Raw genomic sequence first — 14047 nt, forward strand, 5'->3', positions numbered from 1 at the left:
AGGGATTTTTCTTACTACAAATTTATGGCAGCCCAAGGAATGAACACTAATGTTTTCATGTTTTTCCCCCTACTCTCCTACTAATTAGCTGGAGGAAGTGCTGATTTGCTCATGATGCTTTCAGCCTTATGAAGTCAAAGAGGGGAGAATGATAGCAAGTCAGGTTCAAATTGTCTCATGAGGGATTAGAAATGAAAACAATGTGGTGTGAAGATACTTGTGAGCTGGATAAATCCTTCAGACAAAGTAATGTCTCTGCAACAAGTAGAATGTGACCTTATGCGTATAGAATGTGTAAAATTCCAGACTATGCTGGCATCTTTTTAACTGACAAATTTTATTAAAGATATAAAGTTTTGTGAGCTGCAGTTTAGTCCATGACATGCACATCAAAGGGAGAGTGTGTTTGCACTTTTATCAGCCACTGAAGGGCATGGAGTATCATGCTGTTCCAATACACACTATAGCCTTCTTTCTTCAACTTTCTAGACTAGTGCTGAAACAAAAGCACTGGCCAAAAGTCCCTGCTGGCATTTGTGTCTGAGGATTAGAATTTGTTCTCTCTGTTCCTAACTGCTATACCTGCCTCTCCTTTGTGTCTGCCTGCCTCTGTCAATCTATGTGAATGCTCTTGGGAAAGAAAATCTTAGGCCAAGCAGGGAAAGACATACATTTTTTCCCCTAGACTTAGACCATTCCTTTGGTTTATGATGCATTTTGAAGAGTGGTGTTACCAGTGAATTCTGGGGCCAAGAAGACCAAATGTTGACCTAATCCAAATTTACATTAAGTAATCCGATATTATCTTGGTAATCCAAACTTGGAATACTGCATTCAGTTTTGGTCGACACGATGCCAAAAAGGATGTTGAGACTCTAGAAAAAGTGCAGAGAAGATCAACAAAGATGATTAGGGGACTGGAGGCTAAAACATGAATAATGGTTACAGGAACTGGGCATGGCTAGTTTAATGAAAAGAAGGACCAGGGGAGACATGATAGCAGTGTTCCAATATCTCAGGGGTTATCACAAAGAAAAAGGGGCCAACCTATTCTCCAAAGCACCTGAGGGTAGAACAAGAAGCAATGGGTGGAAACTAAACAAGGAGAAAAGAAACTTAGAACTAAGGAGAAATTTCCTGACAGTCAGAATGGTTGATCAGAGGAACAGCTTGCCTCCAGAAGTTGTGAATGCCCCAACACTGGAAGTTTTTAAGCAGAGGTCTGTCTGAAGTAGTGTAGGGTTTCCTGCCTAAGCAGCGGGTTGGACTAGAAGACCTCCAAGGTCCCTTCCAACTCTGTTGTTGTTATTATTATTCTGTTGTTGTTGTTGTTGTTGTTGTTGTTATTATTATCATCATCATCATCATCATCATCATCATCATCATCATCATAATCATCATCTCCAGAATCTAGATTTCAGATTGGATTGAGATTCAGTCCATTATTTAAAAGATACAGGAGGAACCATTCTTAAAAAACAAGTGAAGATATAGCTTAAACCTCCCTGTGCCTCTTTCCTTTCCTTTTCCTCTCAGTACTTCCTCCGAGCTCATCGCCTTTTGCTATAGAGATGGAGAGATTCAATGTAGATGAATAAATGTGGGGCATGTGAATGAATCTCAGGCCAGCGTCTGTGGGTGATATCACAGATATTGTTTTTGTCTGAGGGGTGAAAGCTGAGAAAAGACATCCTAGTAAGGTAACCTCCTTCAGGACATGAATGCCAGCTGCTATTTGACCTCTGAGTCTTTTAGCTTCCAAAGGCACAATGTTTACAGTGACCTCTGACTTCTCCTAATGTTCAAAACTTTGTCTAAGTCCAGAGTAGGAGGAAATGTTAAAATAGAAACCAGTCACTCTCCACCTTCCTGACTTATCTTACACTTCCCAAAGTCTGCAACATGAACAGCCTGTGGATGTTTCTGGGCTAATTGAGGAACAATCAGCAAACTAAGACATTTTGATCTTTTGAAAAGTAGCTACTTTTCAAAGTAGCGCTGTATTTTGAAGTAACATAATAGTATTCAAACAAATAGTATTGTCTAACACCTTTATTTTTATGCTCTTTAGAAAAGGTATAGTACATTATAGACTTCATTAAGCCATTTCATTTTTCCAGATTCTGACATTTTTACCTTAAATATTTAAGTTTATAATTTGGTAAAATAATGTCAAGTTCCATAATATCAAGAAGGGGGACAGAACAGCTTGGGAAATTTCTTTCCCCATAGGCACTGCCCACACAACCTCTTGCTTATGAATACATTGGCCCTGTGAAGGACTTCTGCCCTACATTTCAGGGTTTCTTCCCTTGGAGTTTGAAAGCACATCTTATGCTGAGTTTGTGGCTGGGCTGTCTGGAACCAACAGGGAGTGAAATGATGAGATCCAATGCTTCCACAGCTTTAAATGTTTATGCAAATGTGTAGTGGGTTGCAAAATTCTAAGGGAATAGAGCAGGGGTGTCAAACTCACAGCCCGCAGGCTGGATGTGTCACCTGCTGGCTATGCCCAACCCTGGTTTAGCAAAGGTGAAAATATACATCACATGACAACAACATGACACTGCAAGTTTGACACCCCTGCCATTCTATCTTGAAGCTAAGAGGCTCGATTTCCACAGGGCCCAGTTGGTTGCAAACAGACTTAGATAAATAAAAGATATCTTTTATTCCTTTCCTTTTAAAATGTTTTTCCTCCCATTGTATTACTTTTAAGCTAGTCTGATTTTGTGGGGTGGAATAGAAGAGAGAGATTACATTTAGATCCTTCCCATCATGAACATTTCCTGCCCTGCTCCTATCTATAGATGTTATACCAATGTTCTGGAATTCTGGTGGTCAGGAATTTTAAATTCAGAAATGGCCAATCATGGAATGGAATGGAATGGAATAGAATAGAATACAATTCTTTATTGGCCAAGTGTGATCAGACACACAAGGAATTTGCCATTGGTGCATATGCTCTCAGTGTACATCATCATCATCATCATCATCATTATTATTATTATTATTATTATTATTATTATTATTATTATTATTATTATTATTTAGATTTGTATGCCGCTCCTCTCCGAAGACTCGGGGCAGCTCACAGAAAAGATACAAACATAAGCATGTAGCACAAATCTAATAATTTAAAATACAATGATACCTCATCTTACAAACCCCTTGTCATACAAACTTTTCAAGATACCAACCTGGGGCTTAAGATTTTTTTGCCTCTTCTTACAAACTATTTTCACCTTACAAACCCAAGCCGCCGCCACTGGGATGCCCTGTCTCCGGACTTCTGTTCCCAGCGAAGAGTCCGTTTTTGCGCTGCTGGGATTCCCCTGAGGCTCCCCTCCATGGGAAACACCACCTCTGTGTTTTTGTGATGCTGCAGGGGAATCCCAGCAGCACAAAAATGGGTGCTTCGCTGGCAACGGAAGTCCGGAGGTGGGGTTTCCCAGCAAGGGGAGCCTCAGTGAAATTGCAGCATCACAAAAACACGGAAGTGGAGTTTCGAGGACTTCCGTGTTTTTGCGATGCTGCAGTTTCACTGCTGGGATTCCCCTGCAGCATCACAAAAACACAGAAGTCCGGAGGTGGGATTTCCCATGGAGGGGAGCCTCAGGGGAATCCCAGCAGCACAAAAATGGGCGCTTCGGCTGGCAAAAGGGGTGAGTTTTGGGCTTGCACGCATTAATGGCTTTTCCATTGATTCCTATGGGAACCATTGTTTTGTCTTACAAACTTTTCACCTTACAAACCTCATCCTGGAACCAATTAAGTTCGTAAGATGAGGTATTACTGTACAACTAAAAACCCATAAAAAGTACATTTGTTATGAATCATAAGGTACAACACTTAATGATTGTCATAGGGTACAAATAAGCAATCAGAAGCAATCAATATTAATATAAATTATAAGGATACAACTAACAAGTTACAGTCATATAGTCATAAGCGGGAAGAGATGGGTGATGGGAAGGCTGAGAAGATTAATAGTAATGGAGCCTTAGTGAATAGTTTGACAGTGGTGAGGTAATTATTTGTTTAGCAGAGTGATGGCATTCAGGGAAAAACTGTTCTTGTGTTTAGTTGCCTTGTGTAGTGCTCTATACCGCCATTTTGAGGGTGAGAATTGAAACAATTTATGTCCAGGATGCGAGGGGTCAGTAAATATTTTCATAGCCCTCTTTTTGACTTATGCAATATACAAGTCCTCAATGGAAGGCAGGTTGGCAGCAATTGTTTTTTCTGCAGTTCTGATGAAGTTTGTGTCGATCTTGTTCAGTTGCAGAACCAAACCAGACAGTTATAGAGGTGCAGATGACAGACTCAGTGATTCCTCTGTAGAACTGTATCAGCAGCTCCTTGGGCAGTTTGAACTTCCTGAATTGGTGCAGAAAGAACATTCTTTGTTGTGCTTTTTTGATGACGTCTTCGATGTTGGTGACCATTTTAGGTCTTGAGATATGATAGAACCTAGAAATTTAAAATTGACTGGTATTTGTTTAATTGAAATTGGCAAGGGAGTAGGAAAGCATGGGGTATTTGATTTTGATCCTTATGGTTTGGTCCTGTCTCTCACCTGTTCAAAGCTCCACCCCCGGAATCCCATAATTTTTTATTTTTACCGATTTTTTATTTTTATTTCTTTTTATTTTTACGAAAAAGGACGCTACAGCAGCAGCGCAAGCAAAGGGTGGTCCTTTCACGTGAAAATAAAAACTTTTATTTTTACATGAAAAGACCTCCCTTTGCTTGCAGCGCCGCTGCGGTGTCCTTTTTGGTAAATATACAGTATTCCCTCGATTTTCGCGTGGGATGCGTTCCAAGACCGCCCGCAAAAATCGAATTTCCGTGAAGTACAGATGCGGAAGTAAATACACTATTTTTGGCTATGAACAGTGTCACAAGCCTTCCCTTAACACTTTAAACCCCTAAATTACAATTTTCCATTCCCTTAGCAACCATTTAGATTATTACTCACCATGTTTATTTATTAAAGTTTATTTTAAAAAATGTTTATTAAAGGTGGACGAAGGTTTGGTGATGACATATGACGTCATCGGGCAGGAAAAACTGTGGTATAGGGGGAAAAAACGCAAAGTATTTTTTAATTAATATTTTTGAAAAACCGTGGTATAGCCATTTCGCGAACTTCCAACCCGTGAAAATCGAGGGAACACTGTATATATATTTTTTTACATGAAAAGACCTCCCTTTGAAGAAGCTGCCAAGAAGAGATTCCGGGGGCGAAGCTTAGACATCACTTATACCGGCAGGTTGCTAAGGATGCCAAGGTGATCACTTCCTGGATTCCACGGAATCTCTTCGTGGGATTCCCCAGCTTCTTTTGTGCCTCCCTCCCAGCCTCCCAACCGGCTGACGGCTCCCCGGTGTTCGCCTTCCTCCGCCGCCACCGGCACCCGGCTCCTTCTCCTCTTCTCAGCAGATGACAGCCGAGCGGTGGCTTTTGTGGTGTTCGGCACAAACGCTGAACTAAAGCATGATTTTTTTAAAAAAAAACGGGTTCGGGTCCGGGTCCGGCATGCCAAACACCACAAAATTTGGTACGGACCCGAATTGTGCGGGTTCAGTTCGCCCAACACTACTTATAACAGTTCACTTAGTGACCATTCAAAGTTACCACAGCACTTTTATCACTCTTATAACCATCATAGCATCCCCACAATCATGTGATTTATTTCGTATGCTTGGAAACTGGTTCGTATTTATGACGGTTGCAGTGTCCTGGGGTCATGTGATCACCTTTTGTGATCTTCGGACAAGCAAAGTCAATGGGGAAGAAAGAGTCACTTAACAACAGTGTTACTAATTTAACAACTGCAGTGATTCACTTAACAACTGTGGCAAGAAAAGTCATAAAATGGGACAAAACAAATTTCTCACTTAGCAGCATAAATTTTGGGGTTGACTGTGGTCATAAGTTGAGGACTTATATAGGTAGTTTTTTAAGAGCTCTAAACCCTAACCTTAGCAAAACAGTATCTACAAGATGTTCTTAGATAATATATGAATAAAGCTTTTCCAGAGATATGTAGACTGTAAAGAATCAACTGCAGTTATTTTGTGTTAAGTTTGCATAAGGGAATTGCAAATGCAGCTTGGAACATTGTGGAAAACAATATTTTCATTTGTATCTTGGAGCCAATGAGCATTTTGAAATAATCCAAACAAAGCTCTGGAAGCTGAGGAAAAAGATCAGCTAAATCCGTTCGGTCTTTATTTTTCAGCTGTGCTGTTCTGGAATCTGGCTATATTAACCAATTACCAGTTACTGTTTACTATGTCTTCATCTTGATTCTCTCCGCTCCAAATTGTCCTCTTCCATGTCTCCTACAAGTTCCTATGTTTATCTCGAAAAATATACAACACCATGATGTTGGAAAAGATTTCCAAGATCACCACACAGTATGGAGGATATAGAGATGGGATTATTTATATCCCACCTTCATTTTAACTGCACTCAGTAATTGGTGAACATACCCAACACACCTTCCTCCTTCTCTTTTCCCCACAACAACAATCCTGTGAGGTGACTTGGGCTGATAGAAAGTGGCTTTTCTTAAAATAGCAGAAATTTCCTCAAAGATCCAAATCGATGTGATTTATCCAAACAAGTCTCAACTTCTCAAACACATCACTTTATAAAATACACTTAATTATAAAGCCAATGTCAGTTTTAATTAGGCGGTATTTCTCAAAACCAGTTGCTGAGGAGGATGACTGAAAAAATGTTATGTGCCATACCTTTTTTGTGAATTTTTCCTCAGTATCTGATTGGCCACTGTGGCATTGAAATGCTGGATTTGGTGAACTGTTTCTTGGCTTCAACAGAGTTTTTCTGCTGGGGGCTTAAATATATATTCAGATATTGTTCTGTCCGGCTCTCTGGTAGATTCCTCCCAAAAATTCACAGGTACAAATTTCAGACACACACACGTTTGAAAATTCAAAACAATGTTCTTTATAATGAAAATTCACTTAAACTAAGCCATCTTTTGGTATAGCAAAGAGCACTCGTCTCCAAACAAACTGGTAATTTGTACAAGTCCCTTATCAGTTCTGTGATACTTATCTTGCAGCTGTGAGGCAATTCATAGTCCTTCTTCTTTCACAAAGTGAAACACACTTTGCTCTGGTTTAGTTTCAAAGTGGGGAAAAATCAGCACACAAAAAGTCAAAGTCAGTAAAGCAGTCACGAAACACAAGGATCAGATAATCCTCCACAATGGCCAAACCCACAGGCTGCTATTTATAGCAGCCTCACTAATTACCACAGCCCCACCCAACCACAGGTGGCCTCATTTTCTTTGATAATAATCTCTCAGTTGTTGTTGCCTATGCATCACTCACTGCATGTGTGGCTAGATAATTGATCTCCTTCTGAGCTGTCTGCCACACTCTCCTCCTCCCTGTCACTCATGTCTTCTTGGTCAGAGGAGCCTTCATCAGCAGATTCCACCGGGGGCAAAACAGGCCTGCAGCATGTGGATGTCTCCCCCACATCCACAGTCCTTGGGGCAGGAGCTGGGCCAGGGCTAACCACAACAAATATTAGATATGGAAATGAGACAGAGGTGAAGCACAGAGCTATCTCCACAGAAAGAAACTAATCTGCTTTCACGAGGCAATGTTTACTTTAACAACAAGAAAAAGAAATTGTTAAAATATTAATATTGTCTTTGCTGTCTAATTCCTTCTCAGTGGGGTATTTTGGGGATATTTGTTTATAACTCTTTTTATATCAGCTTACTGGAGTCGACAAGAAGATGGAAGAAGATAAAATAAGATTTGCTTAGAATACTACTGAGGCCCAATGGTGAGTCAAGATCCTCTGTTTGAGAAATGCCGTGCTATAAATTTACAGGGGAAGAATATTAAACAGATACATTATTAAACATCTCCACCTAGCAAAATTAAAAACAATCCCTCAGGGAGACATAATAATTTCTACATCCCTTTCCTGCTTTCTTCCTATTTTCTACTGTGAAAGGAAATTATGGAGGGGAAAGGAACCAGCAATTTAATTAACCCACTCAATGAAAGCTGATGAAGTTTTCAGACCAGCTCCTACAGTTTTTGAGGCTGCGTTTTTGTGAGACGGCGGTACTATCTGTTGGATCCATCTAGTTCCTTTTGAGTTTGGTTATTATTATGGGGCTCTGCTGCAGAATAACAGGAAGTGTGATTAGGAGAAAGGATCAGAGAAAACGTTTCTAATTTCTTCTCCAGATTGCATTTGGGCTTTTGTTTTTTCCCTTTCTTGCTACAGAAAGACTTTTCTTTCCTGTTGGCTCTTGGGATGCTCTGGAAGCAGGAAGACGCACGTACTGTAAGGAAAAATCTGCATGATCCTTCTTGGCGTTGGCTTCTTTGAACATCCTCTTGCTCACCAAAGCCACAAGGTCACCAGTGTGTACAAGAACTCGAATCTATATACAGTACCTACTGTAAGTATTGTAGACAGCGTCTCCAGGTTGAGTAGGCAGAGACACAAAACACTCATGCATAGGTACACTGCTCAAAAAAATAATAAAGGGAGAACACTCAAAGAACACATCCTAGATCTGAATGAATGAAATATTCTCATTGAATAATTTGTTCTGTACAAAGTTGAATGTGCTGACAACAAAATAAAATTGATTGTCAATCAGTGTTGCCTCCTAAGTGGACAGTTTAATTTCACAGCAGTTTGATTTACTTGGAGTTATATTCGGTTGTTTAAGTGTTCCATTTATTTTTTGAGCAGTGTATATAAATAGAAATGAATTCTCCCAGACCTTTTACCTGTAACACATACGCTATGATGTGGATATTCAGTTTTATTTACAGACGCCTATCCCAAGGTAAAAATACACGAAGGCTTGTTTGTGGTATGGTGTGCTCATCACATGATCACTTACAGATGGCCATGTGAATGAATTCAGTCATAAAAAGCCTTTCTGAACAGACCTAATATAATGTGAATATTCTGTTTGTGACATTTGGTCCTTGATGGTGCATTCATGCGTGAGAACCACTCATCTGTAGTTTCACTCAAGTCAAAACGAATGATTTGGTTGTCTTCAGTAAAGCAATACAACAAAATATACGTGAAATGCTTCTTTTTAAAAAGGAAAATAAGTAAGTTCTCTAACTCCCACATTTGGTTTTATACCTATATTTTGCAGCCAAAAAAGTGACATCAGAAAAAAAACACCTGTCACATGGCATATTAACTCACAAACGTACCTTATAAAATGAGTATTTTTTTGTTATGAAAATACATTTCCACAATTATGTGGAAAAAATACATTAATAATATCTGTGTATGGTTATGTTCTTCTGTCCCTACAACAGTGGCTATAATACAAAATGGTCTCAGAAAAGAGGGCAGTTCCACAGAAATCCTCCTTCCAGTCTAACTAGAATATGTTCAAAAGAAGCTGACTTCTGTATATTAACCTGTCAGGACTCAGGAACTTTTTGATTGGAGTTCTCCTTGCTCGCCTTGGGGAACAGGGACTGAGGTAAAATTCCTCCAACCATTATTAATATCTCTAGGAATCCTGTTGTCTAGGGAACCCATTGTCTGCATTCTGAAGGCCTTTTAGTTTTCTTTTAGATTTAATGAAGAAATATCGACCAAAGCTACATTTGAAATATTCCTTTTGAAATCCTCATTTTAAAAATGTCATTTTAATTTGATTTTCCAAAACTGAAATTTTATCTTCATTATGAAAACGTTTTTGCCTCCCCCCCCCTTGTCATAGGAAAGGAGGGACAAAATAAATTTAAAATAGATAAGCTTTTTTAAAAGTGCAATTTATTTATTTATTTATTTATTACTTAGATTTGTATGCTGCCTCTCTCCGAAGACTCGGGGCGGCTCACAACACGTGGAAACAAATCATAAATAATCTGACAATTTAAAATATTAAAGATTTTTAAAAAGACCCCATATACTAACAGACATACACACAAGCATACCATATATAAATTAAACATGCCCAGGGGAAGATGTTTCAGTTCCCCCATGCCTGACGGCAAAGGTGGGTTTTAAGGAGTTTACGGAAGGCAGGAAGAGTAGGGGCAGTTCTAATCTCCGGGGGGAGTTGGTTCCAGAGGGCCGGTGCCGCCACAGAGAAGGCTCTTCCCCTGGGGCCCACCAACCGACATTGTTTAGTTGACGGGACCCGGAGAAGGCCCACTCTGTGGGACCTAATCGGTCGCTGGGATTCGTGCGGCAGGAGGCGGTCTCGGAGATATTCTGGTCCAATGCCATGAAGGGCTTTAAAGGTCATAACCAACACTTTGAATTGTGACCGGAAACTGATCGGCAGCCAATGCAGACTGCAGAGTGATGGTGAAACATGGGCATACCTAGGTAAGCCCATGACTGCTCTCGCAGCTGCATTCTGCACGATCTGAAGTTTCCGAACACTTTTCAAAGGTAGCCCCATATAGAGAGCATTACAGTAGTCGAACCTCGAGGTGATGAGGGCATGAGTGACTGTGAGTAATGAGTCCCGGTCCAGATAGGGCCGCAACTGGTGCACCAGGCGAACCTGGGCAAACGCCCCCCTCGCCACAGCTGAGAGATGTTTTTCTAATGTGAGCTGTGGATCGAGGAGGATGCCCAAGTTGCGGACCCTCTCTGAGGGGGTCAATAATTCCCCCCCCAGGGTGATGGACGGACAGATGGGATTGTCCTTGGGAGGCAAAACCCACAGCCACTCCGTCTTATCCGGGTTGAGCTTGAGTCTGTTGACACCCATCCAGGCCCCAACAGCCTCCAGGCACCGGCACATCACTTCCACCGAAAATTTAGTAGTTTTCTTTTTTTTTCATTTTCTAGTAACTAAGATTGTAAATCTGTGCAGGCGTATTCGGAAGACCAATTACAGTTATTCCGTAGACTGGCCTACATACATCCTTTGAACTGTATAGAATTTATTTCTGAAAATACTTAGGATATGTTTCTGAGTCCCATGGAATACTGTATACTTCCAGACTAATTGTACTGGATTGCACCTTGAAATTTTCTGTGAAAATGCCTTGTAGTCTTTTTAATATGTAATTTAAACTATATTCAAAATCCTTCTTATTTACAATGGGAAGGAGATAATTTGGTGATGTGGAAGACAGCTGGCTTAATGAAAATTATCTAACAAGCAGGAAAATTCATCAAGCAGAAATGTATTTGCCTAACAAAAACAGCAAATATAATTATTTGAACATGCAGGAATATGATTTTCAAAAAAACATTCCCAGCTCCTTTGTTTTACTGCTATAAAAACAAAAGAAAGAATTATGTTTTTAAATTAAAAATAACCTTTTGGCTTAAAGTTCATAGAGTTTCTGATTTAATTTTTATTTGAATTATTGCAGGAATACTGATTTAAGTCAGTTACTTTGATTATAACAGCTACAAAGAAAGAAAACAAACACATTAATCATATTTGCCCTTTTGGGCATACATATGCTTAAGCAAATCAGGAGCACCACTTGGTCTTTCAAGTCCCTCCTCCATATTTGCATAATTCTAGGAGATGAGAACTGGACCTTTTTTAGTCACAGAGTTGCCTCTTTCAATTGGGAAGTTTGCATAAAAACAAGGCTTTAAATCATGGAAGGGGCCTCCAGAAATAGAAGACATAGTTTCTTCATCTTAGATGTTTGATCTTCAACTGTGGAAAGCTGTAAATAAGAATAAGTGGCTATGTAGGAAATTTTATTTATTACTTGGATTTGTATGCTGCCCCTCTCCGAAGACCCAATTTTTCCCCATGAGTGCTTGATGTTCAACTGTTTTATTTATTTTATTTATTTATTTTGTCCAATACACAATAATACACAATGAAGGTTATAGAGGATATAGTAGAGAAGAAATACGAGATACAGGAGAGACTATAGGACAGGGGAAGGAAGGCACTCTAGTGCGCTTATGTACGCTCCTTACTGACCTCTTAGGAATCTGAAGAGGTCAACTGTGGATAGTCTAAGGGTAAAATGTTGGGGGTTAGGGGATGATACTATGGAGTCCGGTAATGAGTTCCACGCTTCAACAACCTGATTACTAAAGTCATATTTTTTACAGTCAAGTTTGGAGCGGTTAATGTTAAGCTTGAATCTGTTGTGTGCTCTTGTGTTGTTGTGGTTGAAGCTGAAGTAGTATTTGACAGGCAGGACATTGCAACATATGATCTTGTGGGCAATACTTAGATCATGTTTAAGGCATCATAGTTCTAAGCTTTCAAGACTCAGGATTGTAAGTCTAGTTTCCTAGGGTATTCTGTTTTGAGTGGAGGAATGAAGGGCTCTTTTTGTGAAGTATCTTTGAACATTTTCAAGGGTGTTAATGTTTGAGATGCGATATTGGTTCCAAACAAATGAGCTGTATTTAAGGATGGGTCTGGTGAAGGTTTTGTAAGCTCTGGTAAGTAGTGTGAGATTTCCAGAGCAGAAGCTACGTAGGATTAGATTAACAACTCTTGAGGCCTTCTTAGCGATGTTGTTGCAGTGGGCTTTGGCACTTAGATCTTTAGTTATTAGTATCCCAAGGTCCTAGACTGAGTGGGGATTATCTGTGATAATTTGTTTATTAAGTTTGTGGAAGAGTATGAAGAAGGAGAAATGGTTAGGTAGGGAATACCCCAACTTTCCTCTACTTTCCTGGTTTTGTGTCAGAAAGTAGACCTAAGAAAGATGATGGACACGAAGTTATACTGAAAAAAATCTACCCAACTGTATAAATAACAAAAATTGCTATTTGCTCCAGGATTAAGGGACATGCAAGAGTGCAGACATATGTTGATCTGCAGGACAGTGAACCAGGATAAATGCTCCACTAGTATTATCTCATACACTGAGAGCATATGCACCAAGGCAAATTCCTTGTGTGCCCGATCACACTTGACCAATGAAAAAATTCTATTCTATTCTATTCTATTCTATTCTATTCTATTCTAACCACGGTTTGTGATGTGGGAAGTTTCATCACATTTGGGCAGGACATATCTCAACGAGTATAAGCAATGTGCAATTTATTTTATTTTTTCACAATACAGTACAGACTATTCATTCAGGCCTCTTACTTACTGTACATTTATAGGCTTAGAACTGTTTTGAACATCTTAAGATCTCACATGGCAAGTTAAGGCTACTGGATATAATATAGATTTTCTCTCCCATAAATGAAATGTTCTAAATTGTTGGAATTATTGCAGAAGATTCAGGGAATGCCTTCTCAATTTTCTAATACTGTAATATGGAGGAACCCTAAAGAAGAACTTATTCACCATGGAAGATATTGGCATGTTTTAAAGGTGCTTAACACTATCTACCAAAAGCTATTGTGTAGTTGTTCCATATTTCCCTCCTTATTCTAATGTAGTAAGAATTGCAATGGAGGAAATAAAGAAACAATGTAAAACATGGTAAGCCCTGGGCACCCCATGTAATTTTATAAATAAAAAAAGGTTTTCTGGAAGCATCCAAATTAATTTATGCGAAAGTGAAAATGTGAAAGGGAAACTTAAAAATGAGTGCTAATAAAAAGTTGAGGACACAACCGGTGGGACAAAATGGCTGAAGATACTGAAACCAAAAGCATAACAAAACCCATGTTTGTATTTTATTTTTGATAGAGTGAATAGAAAAATGACAGACCACATAAAAATATAGCTGCAATATTATTAGAAACATAGAAACATGATTGACGGCAGAAAAAGAGCTCATGGTCCATCTAGTCTGCCCTTATACTATTTCCTGTACTGTATTTTATCTTAGGATGGATATATGTTTATCCCAGGCATGTTTAAATTCAGTTACTGTGGATTTACAAACCATGTCTGCTGGAATTATTTGTATATATTGTGTGTATTCCTGGCAACTAAAAGTGCCAGACAATAAGATTTTATAATTTTACATTTAGCAATATGTGTGAGTACACATGAGTGTGTGATGCATATTCCCACACATTCATATAACACATGGGTGTGATATATGTAAATGTTATTCGAGTCAAGGCAAATGTAGTTATGGGTTA

The sequence above is a fragment of the Erythrolamprus reginae genome, chromosome 1 (genome assembly GCF_031021105.1).
Source record: "Erythrolamprus reginae isolate rEryReg1 chromosome 1, rEryReg1.hap1, whole genome shotgun sequence".
Taxonomy (NCBI): Eukaryota; Metazoa; Chordata; class Lepidosauria; order Squamata; family Dipsadidae; genus Erythrolamprus; species Erythrolamprus reginae.